Raw genomic sequence first — 8,764 nt, forward strand, 5'->3', positions numbered from 1 at the left:
CACTTGGTGCCATTGGCGTTTGCTTTATGCAAAAACCGCATAATTCGCCCGATCAAAGAATGATTTCACTCAAAAATTAGCCATGCAGTGACTGCATTCCTTTGCATTTACTAAATGACCAGTTAAGTATTTAACCAGTTAAGTGCTTAACTAGCGCTTTCGTAATTGATTCGCACCTACTCATCAGTGAAATTTAGTAAAAGTTATCACGAGTACTTAATTAACTGTGACGGAGTTTTTGAGATGAACTAGTAAACACCTGGTTTAAACTGAAATAAGTTATGTGATTTGAATCTTACCGTCTCCCTTCCATCCCATGAAGGTGGTGCAGGAATTCGTAATCCGATTGCGTCGAACGCTCCAGAGGTCTAAAAAACAGAATCGCAATTTAGATTTTCAGATAGTACAATTAAGTAGGTCAACATTGTTAGCTACTTTTGCAACACGAGAAAGCGTCCAAGTTTAGTCTGTAAGCTTACTAATTTTATCTCTACATTCACCCACCGAGTGCAATGAATTCATTTCTCCAGTTGTTTCGCTACGCTGTTTCCATCCGAAAAATGGGCCTAGCGGGGAACAAAAATAACAAAAAAATTATTATTTACCAGGGTTCGAACAAAACTCCCTCTCAATCATCTGATTATGGTACTCAATTTTAATGGCTTATTTACGTAGTCTGTTTCCCTAGCTGGGTATTTTAGCACAGAATAATTTCGGTACCAGAGCTCTTAAGTCGCTAGTGGTGTTTGATTTATAAAGAAGCTGTAGAATTTCGCTGGTGTTAAAATGATTCATTCAAAATTATCAATGATAGCAGACAGCTTTACATTTACTTCGATGAGTATTAAGTATTTAAGCACTGAAATGTTGTTTTAAACCGGCGCTTTCGTAATCTGTGCGCAATTGTTTAAAGTGCTAAGAACTGAAATGAAACAAATACGATATGTGATTTTTATCTTACCGGCCTAAGGCGAAGTGCCGGACTTTGTAATCCGATTGCGTGAAGTGCCCGAGGTCTAAAAAAGAAACAGAAAAATCGAAATTTAGAGTTTCAAATAATACAATTAAAAAAGCCAACATTTAAGGCTCGAGTCTGGCTTTGCAAGACAACAAAGCTTCCTTGATTAGTTTGTAGCTTATTTTAAGACTACATTTACCTAGCAAGTGCCGCCGGAATTCTTTCCTCCAGATTGTATTGCTGCCTTACGCTGTTCGCATCCGGAAAATAGGTCTAGCAGAAAAAAAGATAACAAAAACACTAATTACTAACTGGAATTTGATAAACGTTAAGCACAACTCAACTAAGTGTTAAACTACTCTACTAAACTCCCCCTTAATTATGGAACTACATTTCAATATTTCATCGTCACCCAGATTTCCCATTTTACGCTTGAAATCTTAGCGTAAAAAAAATAGATTTCGAATGCTTGTATTATGGCCTTACTCTAGTTCATTGTATATTATTTCTATCTTGTTAAGCCCTCTTACCTTGTGCTGTTGACTGTTTGACGGCCTTGTTAGTAAGCACTCCAGGGGTGAAGAAATATCATTTTTAACAGTCTTCCATCACTGAATCGCTCTTTTTTAGTGTTAGCTGCGGAAGAGTGTTCTAAGGAAACCAAATTGCGTATCAGGAAGTGTTCCAAGTAAATTCTAGTTTATCCACAATTTCACATTGCAAAAACATGCCAAATAAACGAAGTTAAAATAAATAGCTCACAGGAAGGGGCGAGGCTTTTGTGGAGGAAAAATATGGCTTTTCTTTGTCAGCAAGAAAGCAACACGAGCAACCCGGCGTTGACGACTTGAACAGTTGTTCTAGTCGGTAAAAGATGTTGTTTACCTATTTTATGGTTCAAAATCAACTCACTTTTTCTCGACGACTATGGTAAAGCCGAGCTCCTTCTTCGCTTGAGATTCAGAAGATAATGAGGGCAAAGGAGCTTCTTGCTGGTACAAATCACCCAGTGTTATCTAGCGCGTTCATCAATGAAGCGACCACAATGTGCTCTGTGTCTTAAAACCTGAAGCCAGCTTTGACTCCTGAACTGAAAGCTTTGAGAAAAAAGGAAGAAATCTGTGAGATAACGTCATGGCACTTCACATCGCATCTTCCATTTCTCTCGTGGATACAAACTAGGAACAGATCAGAGCATACACCAAACAGCCATTGTTACTTTTTTGAAACAATGGGGTGTTTACTGAAGGACATATCCAATTCCTTTCAACAAGGCGATTTAAAGAAGGGACGGATTGAACAGAAGAACCTTGAAACACATTGGTAGAAGTGATAAACCGTAGTTTTAAAAACTTTCCCGAAGCCTGTTGTATAGTGTTATTTTATTGAATCTTTCTGAAAGGTATAGCATTCACTACCAGACAAGAAATTATCAATGCATACTTTTAAAGAGAGATACTATCTTCAGGAATGGAATGATCGAAAAGCTTTCGATCTGAGAACCATGCTTTTAAAGAGTCACGTTCATTCTCAAATGACGCGCTCATAAGGATCAACATTGACAGCTGTATTTACTGTGTACCGATAAGGTTAGTACAGCGTGATACTTAATATATTGCGTAAAATTAGTTGAAGATACCAAGAGATTTTATCGCATCACCGGTAACTAATCTCCGTGATCTAAAAAAGTCATTAAAAATAGACTGTTTTCACAATAGATCCAGTTCACAGTCAGTCAATAGATCCATCAAATTATGCATCAAGCAAGCAGTAAACAGCAAACGAGTGCTTACTTTTACTGGAAAAAGGAAGTCGTCGGTGGACATCTTGTCTTGCAATCATTCACATGCAGACTTGGACACCAACATGGAGAAAAAATGCCTCGGGGAGGATATAGGCTGGATGTCAGACCGCAGTAAGGACAAATATGGACCATCCTAGAGCCCAGAGAGAAAGAGAGAGAGAGAGAGACAAGAATTTATTGATTAAAAATCCTGGCTCATTAAAAAATACACACAGTCATTCCACCCAAGTAAAACAATGTCTCAACCAGGCTGACTCTATGTACCTGTCGACATTGCCGTCCGTATAACATGCATCTTCAAATTCTCCTCAACCCAAAGCTCAACCAAAAAAAACTATTTCTCCAAGCCCACTACCAGTTTTCTATCAACATTCAAATCAAGTAATATTCACTTTTTCAGTGACTTGAAATTAAGGCTTCAAACCCTCATGGCATGTACAATAAAAGGCAAGTCTGGAGGTTTGATCAAGCACCCCCGTCCCTATTAATTCACTTCTCAACTTTCTATGAAGAGTTCAAATGAGAATCAATTCACTGAGAATAAACTAAGATCCTATTCAGAGGGATCCAAGAGTCACTTCTCAACTTTCTTAAGAGTTCAAATGAGAATCAATTCAATGAGAATAAAAATTATAAGGTCTGATTAACTAAGAAATTCTCAAGACATCTATGACACGCGCTGACTTGAAAATTAAGGCTTCAAAGCCTGATGGCATGTACAATAAAAGGCAAGTCTGCAGCTTTGATCATGCACCCCCCTCCCTATTAATTCACTTCTCAACTTTCTATGAAGAGTTCAAATGAGAATCAATTCACTGAGAATAAACTAAGATCCTATTCAGAGGGATCCAAGAGTCACTTCTCAACTTTCTTAAGAGTTCAAATGAGAATCAATTCAATGAGAATAAAAATTATAAGGTCTGATTAACTAAGAAATTCTCAAGACATCTATGACACGCGCTGACTTGAAAATTAAGGCTTCAAAGCCTGATGGCATGTACAATAAAAGGCAAGTCTGCAGCTTTGATCATGCACCCCCCTCCTATTAATTCACTTCTCAACTTTCTATGAAGAGTTCAAATGAGAATCAATTCACTGAGAATAAACTAAGATCCTATTCAGAGGGATCCAAGAGTCACTTCTCAACTTTCTTAAGAGTTCAAATGAGAATCAATTCAATGAGAATAAAAATTATAAGGTCTGATTAACTAAGAAATTCTCAAGACATCTATGACACGCGCTGACTTGAAAATTAAGGCTTCAAAGCCTGATGGCATGTACAATAAAAGGCAAGTCTGCAGCTTTGATCATGCACCCCCTCCCTATTAATTCACTTCTCAACTTTCTATGAAGAGTTCAAATGAGAATCAATTCACTGAGAATAAACTAAGATCCTATTCAGAGGGATCCAAGAGTCACTTCTCAACTTTCTTAAGAGTTCAAATGAGAATCAATTCAATGAGAATAAAAATTATAAGGTCTGATTAACTAAGAAATTCTCAAGACATCTATGACACGCGCTGACTTGAAAATTAAGGCTTCAAAGCCTGATGGCATGTACAATAAAAGGCAAGTCTGCAGCTTTGATCATGCACCCCCCTCCCTATTAATTCACTTCTCAACTTTCTATGAAGAGTTCAAATGAGAATCAATTCACTGAGAATAAACTAAGATCCTATTCAGAGGGATCCAAGAGTCACTTCTCAACTTTCTTAAGAGTTCAAATGAGAATCAATTCAATGAGAATAAAAATTATAAGGTCTGATTAACTAAGAAATTCTCAAGACATCTATGACACGCGCTGACTTGAAAATTAAGGCTTCAAAGCCTGATGGCATGTACAATAAAAGGCAAGTCTGCAGCTTTGATCATGCACCCCCCTCCCTATTAATTCACTTCTCAACTTTCTATGAAGAGTTCAAATGAGAATCAATTCACTGAGAATAAACTAAGATCCTATTCAGAGGGATCCAAGAGTCACTTCTCAACTTTCTTAAGAGTTCAAATGAGAATCAATTCAATGAGAATAAAAATTATAAGGTCTGATTAACTAAGAAATTCTCAAGACATCTATGACACGCGCTGACTTGAAAATTAAGGCTTCAAAGCCTGATGGCATGTACAATAAAAGGCAAGTCTGCAGCTTTGATCATGCACCCCCTCCCTATTAATTCACTTCTCAACTTTCTATGAAGAGTTCAAATGAGAATCAATTCACTGAGAATAAACTAAGATCCTATTCAGAGGGATCCAAGAGTCACTTCTCAACTTTCTTAAGAGTTCAAATGAGAATCAATTCAATGAGAATAAAAATTATAAGGTCTGATTAACTAAGAAATTCTCAAGACATCTATGACACGCGCTGACTTGAAAATTAAGGCTTCAAAGCCTGATGGCATGTACAATAAAAGGCAAGTCTGCAGCTTTGATCATGCACCCCCCTCCCTATTAATTCACTTCTCAACTTTCTATGAAGAGTTCAAATGAGAATCAATTCACTGAGAATAAAACTAAGATCCTATTCAGAGGGATCCAAGAGTCACTTCTCAACTTTCTTAAGAGTTCAAATGAGAATCAATTCAATGAGAATAAAATTATAAGGTCTGATTAACTAAGAAATTCTCAAGACATCTATGACACGCGCTGACTTGAAAATTAAGGCTTCAAAGCCTGATGGCATGTACAATAAAAGGCAAGTCTGCAGCTTTGATCATGCACCCCCCTCCCTATTAATTCACTTCTCAACTTTCTATGAAGAGTTCAAATGAGAATCAATTCACTGAGAATAAACTAAGATCCTATTCAGAGGGATCCAAGAGTCACTTCTCAACTTTCTTAAGAGTTCAAATGAGAATCAATTCAATGAGAATAAAAATTATAAGGTCTGATTAACTAAGAAATTCTCAAGACATCTATGACACGCGCTGACTTGAAAATTAAGGCTTCAAAGCCTGATGGCATGTACAATAAAAGGCAAGTCTGCAGCTTTGATCATGCACCCCCCTCCCTATTAATTCACTTCTCAACTTTCTATGAAGAGTTCAAATGAGAATCAATTCACTGAGAATAAAACTAAGATCCTATTCAGAGGGATCCAAGAGTCACTTCTCAACTTTCTTAAGAGTTCAAATGAGAATCAATTCAATGAGAATAAAAATTATAAGGTCTGATTAACTAAGAAATTCTCAAGACATCTATGACACGCGCTGACTTGAAAATTAAGGCTTCAAAGCCTGATGGCATGTACAATAAAAGGCAAGTCTGCAGCTTTGATCATGCACCCCCCTCCCTATTAATTCACTTCTCAACTTTCTATGAAGAGTTCAAATGAGAATCAATTCACTGAGAATAAACTAAGATCCTATTCAGAGGGATCCAAGAGTCACTTCTCAACTTTCTTAAGAGTTCAAATGAGAATCAATTCAATGAGAATAAAAATTATAAGGTCTGATTAACTAAGAAATTCTCAAGACATCTATGACACGCGCTGACTTGAAAATTAAGGCTTCAAAGCCTGATGGCATGTACAATAAAAGGCAAGTCTGCAGCTTTGATCATGCACCCCCCTCCCTATTAATTCACTTCTCAACTTTCTATGAAGAGTTCAAATGAGAATCAATTCACTGAGAATAAACTAAGATCCTATTCAGAGGGATCCAAGAGTCACTTCTCAACTTTCTTAAGAGTTCAAATGAGAATCAATTCAATGAGAATAAAAATTATAAGGTCTGATTAACTAAGAAATTCTCAAGACATCTATGACACGCGCTGACTTGAAAATTAAGGCTTCAAAGGCCTGATGGCATGTACAATAAAAGGCAAGTCTGCAGCTTTGATCATGCACCCCCCTCCCTATTAATTCACTTCTCAACTTTCTATGAAGAGTTCAAATGAGAATCAATTCACTGAGAATAAACTAAGATCCTATTCAGAGGGATCCAAGAGTCACTTCTCAACTTTCTTAAGAGTTCAAATGAGAATCAATTCAATGAGAATAAAAATTATAAGGTCTGATTAACTAAGAAATTCTCAAGACATCTATGACACGCGCTGACTTGAAAATTAAGGCTTCAAAGCCTGATGGCATGTACAATAAAAGGCAAGTCTGCAGCTTTGATCATGCACCCCCCTCCCTATTAATTCACTTCTCAACTTTCTATGAAGAGTTCAAATGAGAATCAATTCACTGAGAATAAACTAAGATCCTATTCAGAGGGATCCAAGAGTCACTTCTCAACTTTCTTAAGAGTTCAAATGAGAATCAATTCAATGAGAATAAAAATTATAAGGTCTGATTAACTAAGAAATTCTCAAGACATCTATGACACGCGCTGACTTGAAAATTAAGGCTTCAAAGCCTGATGGCATGTACAATAAAAGGCAAGTCTGCAGCTTTGATCATGCACCCCCCTCCCTATTAATTCACTTCTCAACTTTCTATGAAGAGTTCAAATGAGAATCAATTCACTGAGAATAAACTAAGATCCTATTCAGAGGGATCCAAGAGTCACTTCTCAACTTTCTTAAGAGTTCAAATGAGAATCAATTCAATGAGAATAAAAATTATAAGGTCTGATTAACTAAGAAATTCTCAAGACATCTATGACACGCGCTGACTTGAAAATTAAGGCTTCAAAGCCTGATGGCATGTACAATAAAAGGCAAGTCTGCAGCTTTGATCATGCACCCCCCTCCCTATTAATTCACTTCTCAACTTTCTATGAAGAGTTCAAATGAGAATCAATTCACTGAGAATAAACTAAGATTCCTATTCAGAGGGATCCAAGAGTCACTTCTCAACTTTCTAAGAGTTCAAATGAGAATCAATTCAATGAGAATAAAAATTATAAGGTCTGATTAACTAAGAAATTCTCAAGACATCTATGACACGCGCTGACTTGAAAATTAAGGCTTCAAAGCCTGATGGCATGTACAATAAAAGGCAAGTCTGCAGCTTTGATCATGCACCCCCCTCCCTATTAATTCACTTCTCAACTTTCTATGAAGAGTTCAAATGAGAATCAATTCACTGAGAATAAACTAAGATCCTATTCAGAGGGATCCAAGAGTCACTTCTCAACTTTCTTAAGAGTTCAAATGAGAATCAATTCAATGAGAATAAAAATATAAGGTCTGATTAACTAAGAAATTCTCAAGACATCTATGACGGTTATTACAAAAGGTCTGCAGCTTTGATCATGCACCCCCCCTCCCTATTAATTCACTTCTCAACTTTCTATGAAGAGTTCAAATGAGAATCAATTCAACTGAGAATAAACTATGATCAGTTCAAATGAGAATCAATTCACTGAGAATAAACTAAGATCCTATTCAGAGGGATCCAAGAGTCACTTCTCAACTTTCTTAAGAGTTCAAATGAGAATCAATTCAATGAGAATAAAAATTATAAGGTCTGATTAACTAAGAAATTCTCAAGACATCTATGACACGCGCTGACTTGAAAATTAAGGCTTCAAAGCCTGATGGCATGTACAATAAAAGGCAAGTCTGCAGCTTTGATCATGCACCCCCCTCCCTATTAATTCACTTCTCAACTTTCTATGAAGAGTTCAAATGAGAATCAATTCACTGAGAATAAACTAAGATCCTATTCAGAGGGATCCAAGAGTCACTTCTCAACTTTCTTAAGAGTTCAAATGAGAATCAATTCAATGAGAATAAAAATTATAAGGTCTGATTAACTAAGAAATTCTCAAGACATCTATGACACGCGCTGACTTGAAAATTAAGGCTTCAAAGCCTGATGGCATGTACAATAAAAGGCAAGTCTGCAGCTTTGATCATGCACCCCCCTCCCTATTAATTCACTTCTCAACTTTCTATGAAGAGTTCAAATGAGAATCAATTCACTGAGAATAAACTAAGATCCTATTCAGAGGGATCCAAGAGTCACTTCTCAACTTTCTTAAGAGTTCAAATGAGAATCAATTCAATGAGAATAAAAATTATAAGGTCTGATTAACTAAGAAATTCTCAAGACA

The 8,764-nt window shown here is 36.6% G+C and overlaps 1 long non-coding RNA gene across 2 annotated transcripts; it reads right to left on the reverse strand.

Moving 5' to 3' along the window:
• Positions 1-533: 533 nt before the first annotated feature.
• On the reverse strand, positions 534-2,261 carry LOC145477222 (uncharacterized). 2 transcript variants are annotated; one of them, XR_014047717.1, is made up of 4 exons: positions 1,489-2,261; positions 1,158-1,231; positions 962-1,016; positions 534-566 (listed from the first exon to the last, which is right to left on the reverse strand). It is a non-coding gene; the product is annotated as an uncharacterized LOC145477222 (long non-coding RNA). The 2 variants fall into 2 exon arrangements; XR_014047718.1 differs by lacking the exon at positions 534-566 and having other exon boundaries at positions 885-1,231; positions 1,489-1,609; positions 1,871-2,261.
• Between the last annotated feature and the right edge of the window lie 6,503 nt (positions 2,262-8,764).

The sequence above is a fragment of the Orbicella franksi genome, unplaced genomic scaffold (assembly GCF_964199315.1).
Source record: "Orbicella franksi unplaced genomic scaffold, jaOrbFran1.1 SCAFFOLD_434, whole genome shotgun sequence".
NCBI lineage: Eukaryota > Metazoa > Cnidaria > Anthozoa > Scleractinia > Merulinidae > Orbicella > Orbicella franksi.